This window comes from Protopterus annectens, chromosome 17.part0 (assembly GCF_019279795.1).
Source record: "Protopterus annectens isolate FY-2018-M chromosome 17.part0, PAN1.0, whole genome shotgun sequence".
Classification (NCBI taxonomy): Eukaryota; Metazoa; Chordata; order Ceratodontiformes; family Protopteridae; genus Protopterus; species Protopterus annectens.
In genome coordinates, this window is record NC_056751.1 from 15,860,983 (window position 1) to 15,884,588 (window position 23,606).

At 40.6% G+C, this 23,606-nt stretch overlaps 1 protein-coding gene across 2 annotated transcripts in view; it reads left to right on the forward strand.

Annotated features, from left to right (window-relative positions):
* The window catches only part of INTS10 (integrator complex subunit 10), a 1,128,594-nt gene that overhangs the window by 859,681 nt on the left and 245,307 nt on the right, over positions 1 to 23,606 (forward strand). The window lies entirely within an intron of this gene.

Below are 23,606 nucleotides of genomic sequence, written 5' to 3' on the forward strand. Positions count from 1 at the left end.
TTATAAAATGCAGTGCTTTCGCATGTGTCACTGCAGTAGTACCAGCTGCTTATGATATGTTCATAGGTAGTTGCATGGCATGCAGTCAGGGAAACCGTTGTGGAACTTAACCCAAATTCCCAACAAATCCCTGTCTGGTTAAGTGACTTGTTCATGGTCTCACAGCTGGCAGATGAAGTCTAAGGTACTCAAACCCTGTATCTCAGGAAGCAGATCATTAGCAGCTCTTAGCTGTAGACCTCTACACTAACTGCCAGACTGCAGTTATAAAATCATGCATTTATCCCTGTTAATGGATGTAGATAGTTGATCAGTCTGCAAGTAAGCAATACTGTGAGATCATGTGCTCGTGGCTAAATAGCACATTCATCTACTGAGGTCATTGCAATCAAAGCATTGCCTTTAATACAAGATACATCAACGTCAGGCTTTATTATAGCAATTCTAGGTGGCAAAGGAGGTAACTTGCACTGCTGGTGTTGGGGGCTTGCCCCCCCAAAAAAAATTATGTCTGAGATGTTGGTTAAATAATTTAAAGCAGAGCCCTTTTTCTTCAGCTATCATGGTGTTTGTGTGTCATTTATAAATTTGCTTAGGACTTCTCCTGTTGGGGACTTGTGTTGCTTTTTTGTTTATAATGTTATGTTAATAATTTGTCTTTAAAACACTGAACCACTGTTGACCCTTTGCAAAATGAAAATAGTTTCCATTAGTCTTTTATGTAATTTTTGTAAGTGTTTCATTCTGACTGGACCCCATCATTAAACCAATGCAAGCTTATACTTCTTATCAAATAAACTGACTTAATGCCATCTATCTTACCTTCATTAAAATATCTGCTAATTTCCATTTTGTAGTTATATAAGGGCATATATTTGCATTTTTTTTAGCCCGGAAGCTTCGGATGAGCTAGACCCTTTCATGCCTTAGATATGACAAGAATTGGGACGTTGATGGAAAAATCCAGTAGCTTGCCCCATTCTGTGTTTCTACAATTAAAGGTTGTGCCACTTGGTTCAGTCTAAGAAGCCTAAGTTAAATTTAAACTTTTCCGTTACACAATTAAGCAGTGTAGGAACAGCTTTTAAACTTGTTAGGCACTACGAACCATGTCAACCGAAGCATTTAAGGAGACATGCAAACTAGACTTATTAACTTGTTCGATTCAACGAATCTTCTTTACAAAGCAGTACACAGGCTGTGATGTACAGTAAACATTAGGTGCAAGCAGCTATAGACTTAAATGATTGTAAGGTAAACGCTGCACAGCTCTGTGGCTTTATGCTGCACTTTTTGTTAATGCGGGTAGGATCACAGGTTGGCAACTATGATTGCATCTAATATTTAAACGGCAATATTCACTGCACATTGTAAAAACGTGTCTGTATCCTTCACGTCTGCTTTATTGCCACTAAGTGATATTTTCTAATGCTAAACAATTAGATCTGCTACATGGAAATTAGTTAGTTGTCAGTTTAAGTAAGTAAAAAGAATCAAAGAAAACGTATCATTTGGTGCTTTCCCCATAAAGAAAAAGGAATATTTATATGAAAACCTTTTGTGATTTTTCACTTTTCAAAGCAGAAGTCAACAGTTAACCATCAAACGTTTTATGTATATATATATATATATATATATATATATATATATGTATGTATGTTATGGATCACGTCTAAAAATAGTGCTTGGGTGGGGTTATTTTGTTGGCTAAATGGATTCTTCATAGTGATGCTAAATTACATTTATCATCACAAAAAAAAAAAAATCTGTTAAGCTGAGACAGTCAATCAATCAATAAGTAAAAGTGAACCTGCCACCATCACAAGTCTGGAAGTAAGTACAGCTGTTTGTATTCAAAGTAAAGACATCAGTGATTCTGTATTTAAGCATTTAAAATATAAAAGACAACTTAGATAACCAAGCACACCACGTCACTGCCACACTTGTCAGTACCATAAAGCAAATTCCACCTCTGTATCGTGTATGCATAAACATGGTATAAATGTGATTGTCCAGATGTTTCCAGTGAATTCTTGTAGTGCATTATTATTATTATTATTATTAATAATTATTGAGTATAATATGTTATAGTTTCATACATCAGATTTATGTCAAGAATTAAAATTTAAGAAATATTTTTCTTAAAGAAGTTAATTTAGTAAAAGCTGTAATCACTGCCTGTCCTCTTGCTGTTTATCACTCAAGAAAATTTAGAAGTGCAGAAATCCAGACCAGAATGCTTCTTCATCTCACATATATGCTGCTGTTTAAGGCTCAGCTGTTGTAAACAGCACGAGGAAATGCAGCTTTATAGAACTGTGTAGAAAGTTTATATTCAGTTTCAAAACCTCCAAAACAAAGAGAAAACATTTTATTTTCAGTTATTCAATAAAGTCATGCAGAAAAACATAAATGAAACAATCCTTCTGCTTTCCATACCCCCTCAGACCTATAAAGCCCTCTGCAGCCAGTTCTTACATGTGACGTCTACATGTCTTTTGGTGAGTAGGCTCAATTGTAAGTCTTAAATCCCTAGCAAGCAACCAGTAGCTTTTGAACATGAACTGCTATATGCAGATTAGTAATTTAACTTGAAACCTGTAGTAATATAGGAACAGACTTCTCCTTGGTATCATAGGTATTTTTTACAAGGTAAAGTTTTAGTTTCACTCATATCTTCATATCAGTACCAGTGTCCATGTTTTGAATTAACAGAACAGAGGAATAGCTTTTGATTAGCATTTATTAACTCTTGTCTTTTTCAGTGCTGTAATAGACTGGATCTGATTTTTGTTTTTGGCCCCACTGCTTGGCAACCATCAGACCCTCTCTTGAGCAGCGGGTCATTTATTTATAAGAGCAGTCATCAAGAGTATTGTTTTGCTGTTAAGTGTCTTTACTCCTTTGCACATGCCCAGTAACATGCCTAGGGGTTCTGTATAAAATGGGTGTCTGAGAGAGCCTAACACTTCAGTGAGTGATGCAGTCCCTCAGAACAGGCATGCCCCTTTGAAGTCATCACTCCTTTGGAGCCTCTGGTCTCCACTGGGGATTTAACCGTACAATGATGTTCCCTAGTTTTGTTCCACCTCCTTGGGACTGTATTACAAGATCGAAACTTTAGTTAATCGAATAACTAAAGATCGATATTGTAATATCGAAACCTGAAAATTTCGAACAGACGATTTAACCCAGGGAAACACTTCCCTTGGCCGCATTACCCTAACTAAATATATCAACTCCGACATCTCTTCAAATTGGAGAAAAGGACAATCCACATAACGGCCAAGGAAAGTGTTTCCCTGGGTTAAATCGGCTGTTCGAGATTTTTAGGTTTCGATATTACAAGATCGATCTTTAGTTATTCGATTAACTAAAGTTTGTAATATAGACCCTCCTCCTTATCCATCCAGGAGAGGTGACTAGCAAAGCTACATCACTTTTCTCCCCATGTCAGTTTCAGCAGGTGCCTGAGCTACTAATCCTGGTTCATATTCAGTGTTTTTTTATCCCTGTCTGCTTACAGAGCAGAGCTACCTAAACTGGCTCTGATTTTGTTAAATGCAAATAAACTGAATGCCATGCTTTCTTTCCCTTTGATGATGCAGTACAAGACTAGAGATGATAAAGCAGAGGCAGGTGAGATGAAAGTGATAATTAGTTGGTAGAAGGGAGACGTTATGATTGAAATAAAAAAAAATCACTACTGTGAAATGCGAAAATATGCCAAGTACCCACTCTCTACAAAAAAAGCTTTATATATTGAATATGAAATGCAAGCTAGTATTTTATTTTTTTACAGGTAACTGATGTGTATTTTCACAGAAACACTATATATTTGTAATCCAAGTTAGACCTGGAGCCTCAGCAGATGGTAGTATGTGGGGTGGAATTAAAACATTTTATTGTTTTGCTGTTTGTGTTTTCAGTGCCATGTGCATATCATTTAAACTGACATTTCATGCTGTGTTAAGTCTGCATGGTTATAGTGTTGTTCTGTAAAATATTTGAAGGCAGCCATCTGTGTAGTGCTTGCATGAGTTTTGTCTCCTTTATATGAAGACACATTTGCAATTGTTTATTGAAATAAAAATCACCTGTGTCTTGACGAGCAGTATTTCTTTCTAGCTTTACTTGATGTAAACTACATGCATATTCACAGTCATTTCTTACCACCAGAAATAGATATGAGTTATTAAACTCCAACAATCTTGACAACAGGAGGACTGAAATGACATACTTTCCAGCTATCGCAGGTTATAAGGAGATTGTTCATTTACTATTAACGACTTCTTTGGGCCCTATCTTTCAGAGAAGCCTTTTTGGATTTAGACAATGTGGCAGATTTCTTAGTAGAGCAGTTTTTATATGAAACATGTAAATGCCTCTCTTTCTTCAATCTTTGAGTTTAGTAATGTGTTCCAGATAAATATGGTACCACATTTTTGAGTTTGTGTCCCATCACAATTTCTGTGGTAAATGTCTAACCGTGTTGCAGTGGTTTTTGAACAAGCAGTTGGATGAAAGGCCGCCACCATTGAACGTGTGAAATAATGAAGCTGGAAGAGTGTCTGTGAAGTCTGGCATAGTGAGGTGGGCTATAACAACAACATTTTTATACACTATTTTAAGAACCTAGAAACAGCCCTGCTTAATGAACTGGTTATGTCAGACCTAACTGCAGGCACATATTAGCAGATGTGCATGAGTCACTTTCCTTAGTCTATACAGTCTTTTAAAAATCATGCTTTTTAGAACTGAGTGGAAATAAGTCGTTTGATCTTGAGTTTAGTAGCCAGTGCTAATAAAACTACCCTCTTGCAGGACCACGTTGGTTTAAAACCCTAAATATTAAATTTTGGGACTTTTTATAACAAGCTGTTTTTCTGTGATCCTGAAAAGTACAGTGGTATTATGCATCCTAAGGTCTCTCGAGTTGCATTTACAAGTAGCACTCCTTTGTGCTGCTTATTGAATAGAATGTAAGGAAGGAAAGAAATGATGCTAATTAATATTTTGGGATCTTACAAATATAAAATTTAATATTTTCTCATGTGTCCATGTTTCTGTTTTTTAAAGGTAAGCATTGTAAATGCACTTTGTTAAAGTTTCTTTATAAACCATTTTCTTCAGGTGCTATCCCATTCCTTTTCTCTTCCTTACAGTTTTCTGCTGTTGCAGGTTATGAATCTAGACAAATCCTTATTTACACAGCATACATTATCTAGGGATTGACAGATTCATCATTTGATTAGTCCTTTGAAATCTGTTGACAAGCCTGTTCAGTTTGCAGCCATTTCCTGTGATCCTTCACAATCAGCTCTACCAGTCATAAAACTTTGCCAAGCACTTCTTCATTTCCAGATGTCCTTTTCCCACCCACCTTACCTAGTGAAGCACCACCCCACCCACTTCCTTTTGGAAATTGGAACACTGTGATTGCCCTGATAACTAAGAAAATATTTGCTGAGGTTAATTGATTTTCTTTCACTGATACATGTTACAGTGATTTAAGCTATCCTCAGTAAAGGTACTTCTAAGAAAAGGCAGGGTTGAAAGAGATGCTGGCAACGGCTCTGCATCACAGTAGGTAGTCTACAGTAATGGTGCTATATTTTGAGTAAGGAAAGATCTTCCCATATTAATTTTTGTGTACTATGAGCAGTAGCAGTTTGACCTCTCATTCTGTTATTGTCATGTACTTCTAATTATAAATGCGTTAAACAGAGTGGTTTGTGATTGTTATGCTTTGTTTTTCCTTTTCAGCTTTGTAGCAAATCATTTTTGTCTTTAATATTTTGGGATGTGGACTTCTGGAAGATGTTCCCCATTGTATTAGTATCTTTGTAGAAGTATAGTGACCTTGAGTAACCCAAGTAAAAGTTATGTTTCCCCACCTTGGAAGTGATTGTGAAGTATGAAACCCAGTTCTGTTTGGATTTCTGTACCCCAAAGTGCTATGTGATGACGTGGAGGAAATATATTCCCTGCTCATGCATGCGGGTGCGCACACACAACTGTGAAGACGCATCTTGAACATGTGAACTTGCAACAAATTCAGCAGCCTTGGGTAATACCTCTCGGGTTTTCCTTTGTAGCTAGCTCTGCACAACAGATGAGGATTTGTATTTTTAAATCAACACCATGGTCCACTGAAGTATTCATAGTAATACCCTGCAGATGTGGGAAGGAGGTATTTCTGATTCTTCTAGCTAACTGACAACTATGGGTGCTGGATTTCTGCTGTTTAGGCCAGAAAAAGTCTGTCTGCTGTAGAGGTTCCACAGCACTGAGAGTCGTGCATGTCACTGTTCACCTTGCTGGGGAGTAAGAGATCTACTGTGTTACCTTTTTGGTGGTTACAGTGCATGCTTTACTTTTTGGGAAAGTACTTTGCAGATGGAGAGAAGTGGTCTTGCTTTCCAGGTAATTTGGGCCTCCTGAAACCATACAGGAATTCAGTACTTTTTGATTTGAGAAGGGTTGTTGTGTATAATAGAGAGAGAGAGAGAGAGAGCACAAATTAGATTATCAGTGACATTTGTTGGCCTTATGGCACTTTTTTCATTGATGATTGTTCACCCCTGCTGACATTAGTGCGTGGGTATACCTTTTTTTCCCCCAAGCTGTCAAACACTTTTATTGAATTTTGAATTATCGCTTGTGACAGGCAAATTTGCACTCATAAAAAAAGTAATCAAGCTGTGTTAATATAACAAATATTATACTTCACATATCTTCGTGCCTTCGTTGAAGGTTGTGCGTCAGGGCTGGTAAACCCGGTAGGTAAAAATCCATTACCAATCATTAATGGACCGGAGTTCTGCTGTGGCAACCCCTAACCGGGAAAAGCTGAAAGACACAAACAAACAATACTTCACATATCTTGCTGTATATCATATAACCTAAGCAACATTATACAAATTATTCAATTCCTGCCTTTTTTAAGCAAGAAACATCTTTATTAAACCGTCACTTACTACATAGGCAGTCATACATTTATGTAAATGAAAACAAACCACACCGACACAATCCTAGTTGCATGCATTTTACATCACAAACCATACTGACGCACTCCCAGTTGCAGTCATTATACATCACTTATTTACCCAATCTTTCTCACTCAGACTTTACATAGCTCATTTAAATCCTGCTGCCTTTTAGACCTCATTTCTCCCTTGTATGTATTGTTCCCACAATTCCCATTTTTTCATATGTAGTTTGCTGCTATCCTTTACTAAAGATATCAGTTCCAGTTGTTTTATCTCTGTTACTATATTCACTACTTCCAGTATAGTTGGTTTAGATTTTGCTTTCCATGTTCTAGTAATTGCTTTTTTGGCAGCCACCATTATTAGACACCGCAAAGCCTTATCATGTCTAGGCAATTCTAATTCTGTATCATAGCTCAGAAAAAAATAATTTCCCTCATCAGACAAATCTGCTCACCCAGCATCTCTGACAGTGCATACTGCAGGGAATCCTTAAAGTCCACCAACTCACCACACTCCCAGAAAGTATGTCCCCAGTTACCTCTTTCTTCCCCTTAACACCTCCAACATTTAATGTCTGCCTGAGGAAAAATTATTGGTCACAGGACTTTGTGAAATAGAAGAAACTGAGTTATTTAAAGCAGATTTTTTCCTTAAAGGAAGAAACTGCAGATGAAACATTACTCATACGTATACAGTTTGTCAGAACAAACTAACATATGAACCTGACAATTCAAAATTCTGAAAATCAAAGTTGCAGAAGTATACACATTTTCCTCATACCTTTCAGTAATTCTTCCCTCCTTATCAGAAAGAGTAAGATTGGAATTAACTAAGCACTTAGCAGCAGTTGGATCAACAAAGGCTATAGCTGCTGGGTCAGGTTTGGAAATAGTGTATAAACATTTAAAAGAATGAGGAGCTTTATACATTCTGCCTGTCTTTTAGGGGCAGCTGGCTGTCAGGAAAACTGCAGGTAGTAACACACACATCCTCTAAAGCAGGCAGAACTGGAGGAATAGGTGTAGGTTCTGGAAAATCCTTCTGTAACAGTTCATATTAGTATTTTCTGAGGGACTGAGACACCCAAGTGTTCTCCCACTGAAAACACTGTCACATTCAAGCAGTAGTGTCAGATACAGAGACACTTCTACAGGGAGAATCAGAAACTGAGCTCTCCTGAATCTGAAATCTTAGGAAAAAATCCTGTATCCATCCTCTGCATCTTCCTCTTCAGATTCAGAATCTTGAATCTCCTCAGGAAAAGAGGAATCCCTTTTTCTTTTGCCAGAAACTACTTTACAAGAAGGATCAGTAGCCTGAATTAAACCCTGAGCCAGACCCAGTAAACTACTCATATCCAAAGAGATTTGAGGAGTAGAAGATATGTGCTTGGATTTTGGTTTCTTTTTAACAGGAAAAATGGGGTCAGGCTTGTGACTAATGGCAGCGGCTGCTTTCACAAGGATTGGCACAACATTCTGACATAACTACGAAACTTTATCTGTTCCTTCTCCCAGTACTGACAACAATGGGTGTGCCCTGCCCACTGCAGGGATCCCAGTAGCCACGGAGGACATACCCAACCCCATGTCTACAGTGGCAGTAGGTGCTACACCAGAGGCATCCATGATAAAAGATGAGTGGTTTCAGGTACTACAAATGGCCACAGCAGATTGATCCACCTACTGTGGGGGCAAAGGCTGTTTACTTAAGTTTTTCCTTTTGTGGCTGGAAGAACTGACCATGGGACTGATAGTCTGTTCCATGATCAAGCCAAAAAAGGTGTGTCTTTCCCAGGGAAGGCAAACAGCAATTGCCGATAAACACTACCAGACCACGAAAGTTACTTTTTTGACAAAAAAACACACACAGTGAAAAAAACTTTTAAAACATTACACCAACCCCACAAAAGTGTAATTAACACAATTTCTCCACACAAATTTTTTTTCAGTTCCTTTACACTACCTTTAAACTAACAGAAAAAAATGAGTGCACCATTTAAAAGTACGTTACAGTCTCGGGAAGGTCCATTAAAGCACACACCTCCTAGCATTAAAATAACTTTCCAGAAGGCGAAAGTAATAAAACGTCAACAAAATGAAGAAACTCAAAGTTTTTTCCCCCCAAAGAGAACTTGTATGGCCAGCAAAGGAAAGCAGAAACTGACTGTTGATCCTCGAAAGCCTCAGAGTAGCATATTCTTAAGTGGCAGTAAAGCTCTGAAGGCCTCTGTACCCAAACCTGTCTTTTTTTGTCAGCTCAGCTCAAGATGCCCGACAATTTGGGCACCTGGAAGGTGCCCTGAAACTTTGGAAGTGACTGGCTGTTATATCCTTGGCAGAATATAAGCCATATAATTAAGGCTACTGCAGCAGTGATCAGTATGATCAACACCTCCAGGATAGAAACCTTTGTCCATCTGACAGGGATGCACTGGTTCTACTACTCCCTGAGCAAGCATCTGATGCAGAATGGGAAGAAACTGAAAGACTTGGTTCACAGGGAAAGGGTGAAATCCTGGAATACAGGGAGATTCCCACTGCCAAGCGTATCTCTCCTGAATTACATTTATAATCCAGTCATCTTGTCACAGTCTGGAAACCAGAAGGGAAGATGAAGCCTCTGTGATAAAGAGAGGCTGCCAAGGTGGGAAGGGGAAGTCTTAACAGGCAAACAGTCAAGCTGACTGGGAAGACTGCCCTTGATTTTTGTAGGCTTCTCCTTTCTTTTTGGAACCTTACTGCCATTGCCTTTTAAACTCCTGTTTACTGGCTCCATGCTGCTTAAATTGCTTATTGAAAAAGGAAGCCGAGGAGGAAGGGAAATTTTTATTTGCTTTAAAAAAGGAACATTAAAATATTTGAGACACCTCTTGAATCAACATTCCCCTTTCATCATACTCTACAGAAGAGCCAAACAGAATTCTGTTGTTTAAGGGAGAATTTAAAATTTCAGTTTTAACATCTTCAGGAATGTTTTGAGAACATAGCTAAGCCAATCTTCCCGTTACTGACCCAGAAACAGCAGCTTTGGAGGAAGAATCATCAGTATTATAAGCACAGTGAGCATTTCCAGGAAATTTTCTTACCTTAGAAAAAAGTTAGTAATTAACATTTCCATGCTCTTAAAATATAAAAGTAAATACTTTAACGTATGAGCTTGACAGTTTCAGATCCTGAAAGATAAAGTAGCAGAAGATTCAACTTTCTTCCCTGACTTGTCAAAAGGTTCCATATCCTTGTCACAGGAAATGGGGTTAGCAGTAGTACTCTGTTTAGCAGAAACAGTTTTAGCTAATGACATTAGTGTTGGGTCTGCTTTAGGGCTAGAAAAACAAATACTTATGAGTCAGAGATAATCCATGTCATCTGTCAGACTTGTTTGAGGCAGAAGGTTGACTATTAGGCAGACTAGAAGAAGTGAGAAAATAATTGTCTAAAGCAGGAAATCAGATGGGATAGCTGCAGATGTAGGCATATCCAAATGCAACAAATCATACATTTTCTGTGCAATAGGAATTTTATTCTGCTCCCACTGAAAAACATCTTTCACCTTAAAGTCTCAGTAAAAGATAAATCTTCAAGAGTGAAATTTGAAGCCGCAATTTCATTAGAATCAGACTGTCCACTTGGTCCAAGGTGGCTGTAGGTGCAACACCAGAGGGAAGGTGAGGGAAGATGAGTTGTCTGAGGAACCAAGAGTGACTACAGTAGTCACACACCTGTGGCTGAGATGCAGCAGAAGTTTAGCCCAACTCCCAAAAAATGCCTTAACATCCTTCTTCTTACAGACAGGAGGTAGTAAAACCATGGAGACCAGTAGCATCTCCATGGGCTGGCTGAGAATGAGACCTTAAAGGTGAAAAGAGGAGCCTTGATGAATCAGTAAAGGAAAAAGTAGAGAGCAAGTGGTACTGAGTTAAGTCCCCCACAAGCACAATATTCGGTCTCAAACACACAAGCCTACAATACCTGTAGAAAAATGCTATCAAAAATATGTATATTTTTTTACAAAAAAGTTCACATAAACATTTGCACACAAACTCCCTTAGAAATTCAAATGACAGCCTTCAAAACGTGTAATTTCCTATCAAACACATTTTAGTCAAGAAAAACAAGTTTCCCTTATCCGCACAACTTTGAAGGACTACTAGCCAACTGTCAGTTCCATAAGCCCTGCAAAGAACAAAATTTTAGTGGCAGAAATCTTTGAAGAAATTGGCACTGTCTTTATATGGTGCCCCTTGAGCTCCTGACAAGTAGTGTCTATGGAAGGTGCCTTAAAGCTGGCTGTTGGCAAAGAATAGCACCCAGAAAGCTTAGGCAAATGCAACAGTGATTTAAATACTGATCAACTGCTTCTAAGTCTCTCATTTCTTTTTTCCAAGCCAATCAATTCTTTATTAATTACTTCCCATACCTTTACACACAACTGGGCAAAATATATGTCTGACCTGTGTACAGGATTAAAGGCACCGAAAACATTTTAACTGCCTGCATTTTACTATCTTTATCCATACGAGATATCTTCCAGTGCTTTACCTTCATTATTTTATCATTTGTTTCCCTCCACATATCCCTGACTGTGCCATATCTTTCATTAATCTGTATTCTTAAGTCTTTCATCTTCTTGCCACACAGGAAGAGGTAATTCTGCACCAACCCAAATGATCAGGTATATTTTAACATTACAACCCTCATTTTTTGTTCGCAGGCATTCTTTGATATTCTCTTAAGAGCTCAAAAAGAATGAAGATACCCTGTTGTGGGTTAGTAACAAATATTTGCAAAATCACTTCTGCTATAACAAGAGTACTCCACCTGTAAGCCTCAAATTTTAATAGTAGTTCTAGGTAGGCTAAGAACAGTAAAGAGGATAATGGACAGTCCTGCCTTGTACACCTTGAAAGCACAAAAATATCTGTAATTCTGTCATTTGGCTTCAGATGCCTTGTGTCATCTGAATATTAACCATCAATCTATTTGGTAGCCCAAACTTAACTAACACTTTTTTTTAAATACCTTTATTAAATTATCATACATCACAAGCACACATACATTAACAGAAGAGAAAACAAACCATATTCATATTTGTCATAGTCATGCATTGCACATCCCATATATTTTGTTTCTGTTTCACAAGTATTCACTTCAAAATTACATAAATTGCTCAGTTCCTGCCTCACTTAAACTTTACTCCTCCTGAACATTACTCTGCATATATTGTTTCCATAAAATTCCACTTATTTCTAAGTAATTTGTTCCTTTCGTTTTCTGAAGATCGCACCTTTAGTTATTTTATCCCCTTTACAATATTCAGTACTACAATTATGGGTGGTTTAAATTTTGATTTCCAATTTCTAGTAATTGTTTTTTGGCAGCCAATAAGATTAAACTTAGTATGGCATTATAATGTATAGGCAATTCAGGTTCTATATTTCAACTCAAAATAATCATTTTCTTAGTTACAGTCCTTTGCTCCTGAAAGGAATTTTTAAAATCTCCCAATTTGTCACACTCTTCAAAAAAATATATGCTCCCAGTTACCTCTCTGTGTCTTTTATCGCACCTGCAGTATTTGCTACCTACTTGAGGATGCATTCTCTGAAGTCTTGGGATATAAAAATACTTGTGCAAAAAAACTTCCAAGCAAATATCCTAAACCTGGTGGACTTTGCTTCAGACTTGGGAATCGTATAGCTGTCTTTCCATTGCTCCTTTGCAAATTGGCTTTCTCACTTCCCAGTCCTCTGATTGATTTGCATAGTTAAAATGCACTGTTTTACATGCCGTATTCATCATTCCCGTTTTTTTAAAGCAGCTTCTGTTCTAGACTCGACTAAACTCTACCAGAGTTGATCTTTCACTTAGCACTCCCCTGTCCTTTTCTCTTTGCCTATAGTCTGATATCAATCTCTGGCAGGGAAGTCAGTCTCTAACCTGCAGTCCAAGCTTCTGCTTAGCCTCACACCACTCCATTATCTTTTTTTCTCTAGGTATTTACCCCCCAGTGCCTTAGTTCCTTCACCAATTTTCTTCAGTAAATTCCAGACTGATCTTATCTATATTTCTGTACCCCTACTTACAGTCATCCGCTATTGGCAAAATCTCCTTTCACCACTCCAATGTTGGCTTAGTTCTTAGAACTTTCTGCAACATTATAAATAAAATATTTTGCATGGTTGCTGTTATTCTCCTTAAGGATCTGTATTTAAAATTCTACAGTCTTTCCTTATTTCTCAAGCATCCTCCCTGTTGCATCATCATCCCTTTCCACTTTGATTTATAATCTTCTGCTTGCATTATGTATATGAACCTTAACTATGTAGAACTAAAGTATGCAATCATATCAGAAAATCCTAAACCACCTTGATCTATGTGGAGAACCAATGTAACCAATTTAACTCGTGCTCTCTTCAGCTCTTTGTCATTAACTTCTCCTCTGGCTGATATAAAATGAAAATGATTGGAAACATTTTCACTGCTTGTATTTTACTGTCTGTATACATAATCAAGAGTTTCTAGTTTCTCAGTTTTTGTATTATCTTTTGTTTAATCTCCACCCAGACATCCATAGTTGGAATAACAGAATCCTTTTTAATCCATAAACCTAAATACTTCATTTATCATGTTCCCATAAAAATTAGGGATGCTGAACTAATTGATGTGGTGAACTAATTGATGTGGTGGTATATAGTTTATCCCATAGCCTTTGTTTTATCTTATTTTTTAATACCCTAAACAGACTTGAAACTCTCTCAAAATTGTTCCACAACATCAAAATGTCCTTTTATTAATTTATGAAGTACATAATAAAATCTTCAAATACAGTTATTTTTTCTTGATTACTGTGTCAGTTATATCCTTGAATCTGCAAATCCTTTATTTTGTCAACGGCTCTAAATGTATGGCAAATAAAGGGAAAGAGAACACCCCTGGCTATTTTTTCTGTTCAACCACAGCTTGTTGGAAAGGAATCCTCACACCTTAATTTTGTCTCTGATCCTTCATATATCCTTGTAGTTAATGCTATCATCCTATCAGGGAATGCAAATGCTTCCATTGCCCTACTCATAAAACCCCATGTAACTCTACAGAGTGCCTTCTCTGCATCATGACCCACAGACAATAATGGTATTTTCTTTCATTATGCCTCCCCCGGATCATATTTTCCTCCCCTCTGCAAAACCACAGTTATCTGTATCTATCAGTTTTGGCGACACCTTTGTCATTCACTTGGGTAGCATAGACAACGACTTTATTATAATGGTTGAAAATGCAAATGAGTCTACATGAAACTAGGTCTAAATGATCTTTGCCCTCTTTGGAAGTAAAGTTATCACAGCTTTTTTTTTTCCAAGATCCTGGTACTTCCCCCTTTTATAATACTGTTTAACAAAAACAATCCAGATTTTTCCCCTCCAATCTTCCAAACTTCCACAGGAAAACCATCTATCTGATGTAAATGTTTATTCATTCCTGACTGTTAAGACTTTGGTTCCGTCCTCGGAACTGACACTGCCGTTTCTAAGCTCACGCCAGCCAAACACTCTCAGCTAAGACCTACCCATAATGCTCCTCTCATAGTCTCTGCAGATCTCATTTGCTTTGTTCCTTGTCAGACGTGCCTACCCATCTCTCTCAAAGCTAAGTGGAAATTTGTGGTTTTTTTGTGTAGTTTCTCTTCAAACTTTGTTGTTTTTTAGTCCGTTTAGCCTTTTCTTACTATCGCCTATAACCTGCTTCTATTTCCTACCCTTTACCTTTGGTAGTTAAATCTCTACCATCGTTGGTACTGTCCTTCTCTCCTGCTTTTGGTAGGCCTTCCTTTACCACTTTTGGTATTTTTAAATACCATCATTGGCATTCTCTCCTTTTCTTTCTCTTGTTGTAGTTGTTTCCTGTAGGATAGGCCTTTGTTGCCTGTACTATGTCAGACAAAGTTAAGTTGCAGTTTAAACAGTGTGACAAGTGTGGGCATAAATTGCCCAACTCGGACAGCCACACTCAATGTGTTTGCTGTTTGGGAGTGGACCATATAAATGCTGATTGTGATATTTGTTCTAGTTTTATCAATCACACTCTAGCAGAGTGCAAAAACAAGCTAATTCTGAAAGGTTTAATCAAAACGCCTTTTTTGGAGGCTCTGTCTGGGTCTGAGGTCTCACTGCCTCCTAAGACCAAGAAACACAAGGAAAAGCAGAGTCATTCGGTTCCTGCATCTCTGTCTGTTACTGAACAGAGTCAGCTCCGTGCTTCTCCGGCGCCCTAGGCGCAGACCTCTTCGGCACTAGGCCCTGTATCTTCTCCCTCTATGCCATCTCTGATGTTGACTCCTGTTTTGGTTCCAGCCTCGGCACCATCGGCTTCGGTGCCATCCTTGGTTCTGACACTGACTTTCACAACCATACCTGCTTTGGCACCATCCCCAGCCTATAGCTTCTTCGGCTCCACAGACTATGACCTCGGTTCCTAAATTTGAGTGTCTTCCAAGAACCAGATACTCTCCAATGTACAACCCTTTTTTGGGGCATCGGTTTAGCCCCTTTCTAGAAAGACCTGATTCTCCTTCAGCACCCTCCTTTAGATCCACCAGTAGTCTTTCTGAACTAGATGTAGTGCAGGTTGTGGACCAGCTTCTGGCAGCTAGGGGATTGCCCACTCCAGCTAGACCTTCCGTCTCCTTTGGCTCTGAATCCTTCACAGCATATTCTCCTGTTTATCTTCCTCCAGCCTCTACTCAGGCCACAGAGATCTCTATACCAATGTCCACCACAGTGCATGCTGTCTCGGCCCCAACTATGGTGTTTCCCTGTCGGCACTGACCACCCTTGCTGCATCGGCTCAGTTGGAGCCAGTGCACTCTCGGAGCGGTGTTTGGACTGTCGGCACCTTGGTACCTAGCCCGGCGCCTATTTTTTTGCTGGCGCCGTCTATGTCCACGGCTCTGACAGCTTCCAGTCCTCTCGGAGCTCCTCACCTGGAGGTGGGCTCCTCAGGGCGGGATGTGACCCTGGTTCCCATATTGTCCTATTTGGTTCCGGGGCTCTCATCCCTCCTCAGGCGGGCCTGCTTTCCAGGTGATGGGGAGGGTTCTTGCCTCCACAGGCTCGCAGTCAGCATTAATGACATCGGCACCAGAACCCCCCCTCTAGCATGCAGCTGTCCCAACCCCCTACTTCGGGATCCTGGGCATGGGAGCCGCAAAACCTCCCTTTGAAGGGAACCCTTTCTCCAGAGTCATCCTCAGAAGATCCCACTGGGGAGCCACCCCGGAAGAAACGGTGCAAGAGGAAGCACCTTGATTTCCCTGAGTAGTTTATCACTGAGGACACCAATTGCAAGAGGAAGCACCTTGATTTCCCTGAGTAGTTTATCACTGAGGACACCAATTGCAGTGAGGGAGAAGGGTCGTCCCCATGGTCTCCCCTAGATGACATCTCATTTGGAGATATTCTCAAAATCCTCAAGCAGCGGGGAGACTGGAAGTCCTCTAACCTTTCTTCTGAGGAATCAGTGTTCTTGCAGGCCTTCCGTGCCCGGCCATCTACTTCCTGGGCGACCCCACCTATGGATGAGTTTATTAAGCTGATCATGCAGCATGCCTGGAAGGCCCCGGACAATGTAGAACCTGTCCCCCGAAGGCCGGACAAAATTCTATCCACCCCTGAAGACCAACCCAACTGGTCCAAGCAGTTGACGGTTGATTCCATGGTCATGGCGGCGGCCACCAAGAGGGAACTGGCAGAAGATAGTTCCACTGTCCATCCTCCAAACAGGGAGTCTCAGGCCATGGACAGACTAGGGAAGCATACCTGTGCTTCAACAACCTTTGCCATTTGGTCGCTGAACTATCTGGTACACTTCACTCACCTCCAAAGAGACCTAATCTCTGAAATGTCTTCCTCTTTGGCGTGGGTACTGCCTGATGAGGTGCGTGACACTTGTCGCCTCGCAGCTAGCTACCCTTGAATCTATCTCGAACTCCTCGATGCATTTGATAACTTACACCACTGAGGGGACAGCTCGAGCTGCTGCATCAGGCATTGTCATGAGACGTCATGCTTGGATGCGTTTGTGTGATTTCGCAAACTCATTTAAATTTTCCTTCGTCAACACGCCTGTCGACGAATCTGCACTTTTTGGTCCCAAAGTAAAAGACACACTAGCACGAAGTGAGAAAGACGGAAAGACCTTGTTTGCTGTGGGCATACGTTTTTCCACCTCTCCCCCAGAGGTCCTACTCCAGGAACCAGAGGGGAGGAAAATTGTGGTTCAAGAAATCCTAAGGATCTTTTTGTGACACTTGTGTTGAGCAATCCCCTGGGGCAGAGTGGACAACTCATCTGGAAGACGCCCCTTTCGGGGTAGAGGGGGTCTGCATAACCAGGGCGCTAGAGATTCCTTCTCCGGCCGACCCTACCAGTGCTCCTGAGCAGAAGCCCGATTGCTTTCCTATGGAAGCAGTCAGGGGTCGTTTTTCTCTGCAGCTACCAGCCTGACAACTTATTACTACCGATGTTTGGTTGCAGAGAATAATATCCAGAGGCTACCAGATACCATTCGATTTAAATCCCAGAACCGTCAAACAAATCCCCGATGTGCCACCCAGTCAGAGAGAGGTAGCAGCCTTAAAAATAGAAAAGCTGCTAAGAAAAAGAGTCATCCAACCAGTCCCACCAGACCAGAGAGGATCCGGGTTTTACTTGAGGTTCTTTTTAGTGCCAAAAAAGACGGGACTGGAGACCAATCCTGGATCTCGGCCTGTTGAACAAACCTCAAAAATTCTGGATGGTCACGATACAGTCCATTCTCCCCTTTTTAGGGAGGGACAACTGTATGTGCTCTGTAGATCTCCAGGACGCGTATTACCACATAAAGATGGATGACCGCTCCCAAAGATTTCTCCGATTTCGGCTGGGAGCCAATCACTACCAGTTCAGGACACTGGCATTTGGTCTCTTGACAACCCCCCCCTCCCCGAGTGTTCAAATGTATTGGCAGTTGTAGTAGCTCATCTTTGACTACAAGGATTCCAGGTATTTCTGTATCTAGACAATTGGCTCCTTATCGCCTCAACCAGGAATCTTCTAATCCGCAGCCTCTTTTACACTCAAGGCCTCACTCTCCTCTTGGGGATTACAATCAACAAAGACAAATCTCAAATGCCCCTAACAAAAACACTGGAATTCATTGGAGCAGTTTTTGACACAACATCCTGGCAAGTTTCCCTCCCTCCTCACAGGCTTTTGAAAGTAAGTCACCAAATCCAAGCCCTTCTTCCACAGAGCTTTGTACCAGCACGCCTTGTACTGCAACTCTTAGGCTCCATGGCAGCTGCTATGACTGTAGTACCACTGGTGAGGTTGCACATGAGAATACTACAGTGGCTTCTTTCTTCACAATGATCGATCTTAACCCATCCACTCGACCACATGATACGTCTTACAAACCTTTGCAAGGAAGAAATGCTATGGTGGAGGAAGTCAGAATCGAATCTTAGAAATGCTATGGTGGAGGAAGTCAGAATCGAATCTTTGGTGTTGACCGTTCTATCTCCCCCAGCCCACGGTCACGGTGACCACAGACACTTCCATGTTGGGGGGGTGGGGGCATTTCCAGGGAAAGATGGCCCAAGGCACCTGGTCCCTCATGGAGGCCAGTTTGCACATAAATGTCCTGGAACTGAGGGCAGTTATCTTAGCGTTTGCAAGCGTTCCACATCCCTCCCTTCTGGGACCATTGCATTTCATTTGGACAACATGTCAGTTGTCTGGTATATCAACAAGCAAGGCAGAACCAGGTCTTGCCCCCTGTGTCGGGAAGCAATGAGGATTTGGCACTAGGCGATAGCTTCCAACCGCTTTCTTATAGCAATGCACATTCCTGGGAATTCCAACCTTATTGCGGACAATCTGTGCAGGAACATCCTGATGCCTCACAAGTGGTCCCTCAATTCTGTGATAGCGGATCGGATTTTCTGCCGCTGGGGCAAGCTTTGCTGCAGTCTGTTTGCTTCCCCCTTAAACAACAAATGCAGAAGCTACTTTGCCCTGATTCCCCCTCAGGGGGAACCCCGAGGGATGCTCTAGCGCACGATTGGCCCCCAGGTCTACTGTATGCCTTTTCCCCATTTTGCCTCATCCCGAAATTCTTCCAGAAAGCTCAGAGGTTGAGAAAGAAGTGATCTTCATTGCCCCTTATTGGCCCTCTGGTTCCCGTTCCTGTGGCCTCATCTGATTCACAGCCCGTGGATCTTGGGTCATTCCCAATGTCTGCTATCTCATCCTCAGGGAGTGACTCACCCCAATCTCCACAGCCTCAAGCTCACAGGTTGGTTCCTCCACTTCCAATGATTGCCAGGCTACCTGATATCTCATCTCCCGTTCGTGAAATTCTTCTGACTTCACACAAACCTTCCACCAGGAAAATTTATTCTAGTAAATGGACTAGGTTCTCTGTTTGGGCCAAAGATCAGAACCTAGATCCTTTCTCTATGCCTATTCAAAAGATCCTACAGTACCTGATGACTCTTCTACATGCAGGAGCCTCAGCATCGACAATTACTGTACATTTAGCAGCTATCGCAAATTTTCATAATGGATTTGATAATTCTTCTATGTCACACTGCTTGTGCAAGACCTTTTTGAAAGGAGTATTACACGTTAAACCTCCTGTCACCCCCCCCCCCCCATAGAACCCTGGGACTTGACCTTGGTACTTCAGTCACTAACAGGCCCTCCTTTCGAGCCTTTTGATTCTTGCGATATAAAATTTTTGTCATGGAAGACTCTGCTTCTAGTAGCACTTACCTCAGTGAGAAGAGTATCTGAGTTGTAGGCCTTGAGTGTCAAGAGACCTTACTTGAACTTCCACAGGGATAGAGTATCCCTTCGTACTGACCCTTCTTTCTTGCCCAAGGTCATTTCTAGATTTTCCATTAACCAATCTATTGACCTGCCAGTTTTCTTCCCTCAGCATTCTAACAGAGGGGAGTATCTGTTGCACACCCTTGATGTTCATAGGCAGCTTCGTTGTTATTTAGACAAGACTAAGTCTTTCAGGAAAATGGATCAATTGTTTGTGGCCTTTGCAGGAACCAAATTGGGTAAACCTGTCTCCAAAGTGACTCTATCCTCCTGGCTTAGAAACATCATTACCGGTATTTACGTATTATCGCAACCACATTCTGATTGTCTTGCAGCCAGGTTAGAAATCTGTCATAAATCTTGACATTATGGACAAACAAGTTACTGTCCTTAATGTCATGATTTCTGACAGATTAGTAACCTGGATGCAATATTTTACTGTTCTGGAAATCGGAGTTGAGACGAGCCCAGTGGTATGTGAAGAAAATGTACTGGCTACTTCTGGAACTCAGTTGAGAAAACCAAGAAATTCACTCCATCAGCTTTCCCTTTCCATCCTGTACATACCATGCTGGCCCCCGGGAGTGTCATCCCGTGTTTTGTGTGCTTACTGCTAAAAGTTTCATGTCTGCAGACGTTACCTTTTACCCCCTTTTTTGGCAGGTGTCAGGACCCTCAACCTTTACAACATTTCTGGGGAAGGGAATGTGCTGCAAAGGCGGGTCATTGCATCCGTTCAGAAAATGTCATCGCTTGAAAGGAGTACATCTATGTATTTTCTGGCTGGACTTTTGGGGTATGTGGCCGACAGAAACACAGTTGTAGTCATTCCCGAAGTACATATTTTCAACTGTGCTTACATATGCAGAGGTAGTTCGCCAATTGTGATTTGGAGTAAATACTCCGTTTACGTGGTTTTGCTGTGTTCTGCTTGCACGGTTATGTCGAGGGTTTCATTTTAAAAAAATATCGCAGACAGACGTCCTGCTGGAAGAGGAATTTGGGTCTTAGTAATGCTCCCTGGTGATACCCTGTGTCACAGATAGCTGGTCAGTGCATTATCCACCCCTGCCAAAACACAAGCACTCGTTTGTCCATAATGCCAAGAATTATGACACATTAAGAATGTGGTTGCAATAATACATAAGTACCTCATTACCTTTATCTGCGATCAGAATAAGCTATTTTTACTTTCCACAATAAAGGCTCATTCTACTAGATCGATGGCTACTTCTGTGGCTTTTCATTCCAGAACCTCTATGGATGATATCTGTGCAGCAGCCACTTGGGCAAGACCTTATACTTTTATCACTCATTACAAATTGGATTTGGCCTCCAGGGGATGAGAATCTTTTGGTTCTATGGTGCTCAGAAATATCCTTCCCTAGGGCCACCCAGGACTCAAGTAGCTGGGGACTCGGTCCTAACAGTAAGGAATGAATAAAGATTTACAACATCAGATAAAGAAGTTATGTCTTACCATAACGTTCCATCTGTGTTGTAGATTTTTATTCATTCATTACTTCCCACCCTCCTTCCCCCTGCCTGGACTCCTGGTGGACTTTAGGAATTCCTGGTTAGGGTATTTGCTCAGACAGAGCCTCCTTCTGTGTTTCTCTTACTATCTCTGTAATATTGGGATGGGCAAACTCGATCTGGAGAGACTATGAGAGTGGCATTATGGGTAGGTCTTAGCTGAGAGTTTTTGGCTGGCGCGAGCTTGGAATCGAAGTCCTAACAGTAATAAATGAATAAAGATCTACAGCACAGATGGAACGTTATGGTAAGACATAACTTATTTTTCCCTGTTGACCGATTAGTTTTTACCATCTCATCTAATCTTACCTATTAATTGTTGAGCTTCATCTTCCTCTAACCTTGATATAACTAAGTATTCTACATGAATGTCAGTTTGTGCCTTTTGTTGGTTTCCACAGTCCTTTCCTTTATACAGATGTTCATAAAATTTCAAAAGTATCTCAAATGCGTCCACAGAATCTCTGGTTACTTTTTCATGTAATAGGCTCCTTAAGTTTGGTGATGACCTTTTCTACTTTCTGTAGCCCAAGCCAGTGAGCTAAACATTTCTGTTCTCTGAGGTTGTTATAACAAAAAATAGTTACTTAACAGCAACCTTTCTAAATGCATGCATATCATCCAAATACTTGTATTTTCTTTAGCACTCTGCAGTTCATTCTCTTCTTCTGTCATATTCCCCTTATTCTGCAACAGTTTAACCTTTGTCAGCCCCTCTAAATAATTCCTTTTACTTCTTTCCAGTCTCCTTTTCTCTTTTATTTTTAGTTTGTCTTTAAAATATATTTTCATTTTATCCCATGTACCAGCCATCCCTTCTGAAGACATTTCTGTTTCCCTATTAACTTGTGAATAATTTCCACTACCTAAATACCTCCTTTTTACAGCAAAAGAAGCGCCAATGTCTTTTTTATTTCATTGCCCTGCATTTAACGTAGCTTTTATAGGTGCGTGATTTGAAATGATTACTGGATGGATATACATGCTGCTTTGAAATATAAAGTATATCTAGTCTAGCCACGTTACTGGACCTTGGCAAATAATATGTAAATTCTGCCTGATTTCCTACTACTGAATTCACACCTTCCATAAATTCTCATATATTTCTTCAGAAATCTACCATATTTGTTATAATTTCCCTTCAATGCCCCATGATAAAGCTTCACTATAGCAAATAAAGGTCCACTCCCTCACCCATAAATAATATTCCCCGTTGAAAGCTGATTAATCTGATGTTGTTAATCTTCATTCATTCCTTACTGATGGGTTATCGGTTCCATCCTCGAAACCGAGCCGGCCAAATATCAAGCTCGCGTCAGCCAAAAACTCTTGAGCCAAGGTTCTACTCAGAACGCTCTGCTCTCTGTTACCTCAGATCTCGTTTGCCACATTGCTGTACAGCTGTGTCAAGCCACTCTCTTCAGCTAAGTGTCTAATTTTTTGAAAGTTTTATATATTGTTTCTACTTTAAAGTTTTTCAAACAGTTTTTGGTATTATTCTCGTACCCTATCGTATCCTTACGACTCTCTCCCTGTAGTCTATTTATCTTTATTACCCTTTTCTTACCTTTGAGGTAATTCTTCATTACCATCGTTGGTAATCCTTCTTCCTTCTCTCTTCTTACCCTTTTGGATAGCCTTTCCTCTTCTTTTTGGTGCTGTTCTTCTTCTCCACATCATTATGTCTGATAAAAGTAGCGTTGGTTTTAAGCAGTGTAAGGATCGCGGTCGTAAGTTACTGCTTTCCGATGGCCATGACTTATGTGTCTATTGTCTGAATGTCTTCCACCTTACTGTGGATCTCCATTGTGGGATTTGTAGAAATTTTTCGACCAGGACTCTTAACGAGAGAAAGAACAAATTTATCTTGAAAGGTCTTCTCAAATCTCCTTTCTGTGAGGCTATTTCTGGGATGGAGGGCTCACCCCCTCCTGCTAAATCCTGTAAGAGGCATTCTTCCTCTTCCTCATCGAGGTTGCTCCCTTCATCTTCCTCTGGAGATCGTAGGTAGTCAGCTCATAAGAAGGTGAAATTGACTACTACGGCGCTGCCATTTGTGACCCTGCTGGCCCCAGGCGATTCTAGCTTCAGCCATGTCCTCCTTATTGACACTGGTACTGGAGTTCCCGGTGCAGACAATTATGGCTCCGACAGTTCCGTTGCAGCCCTTACTGGCACCGCCCATGCAGGCACAGTCCCCTTCAACA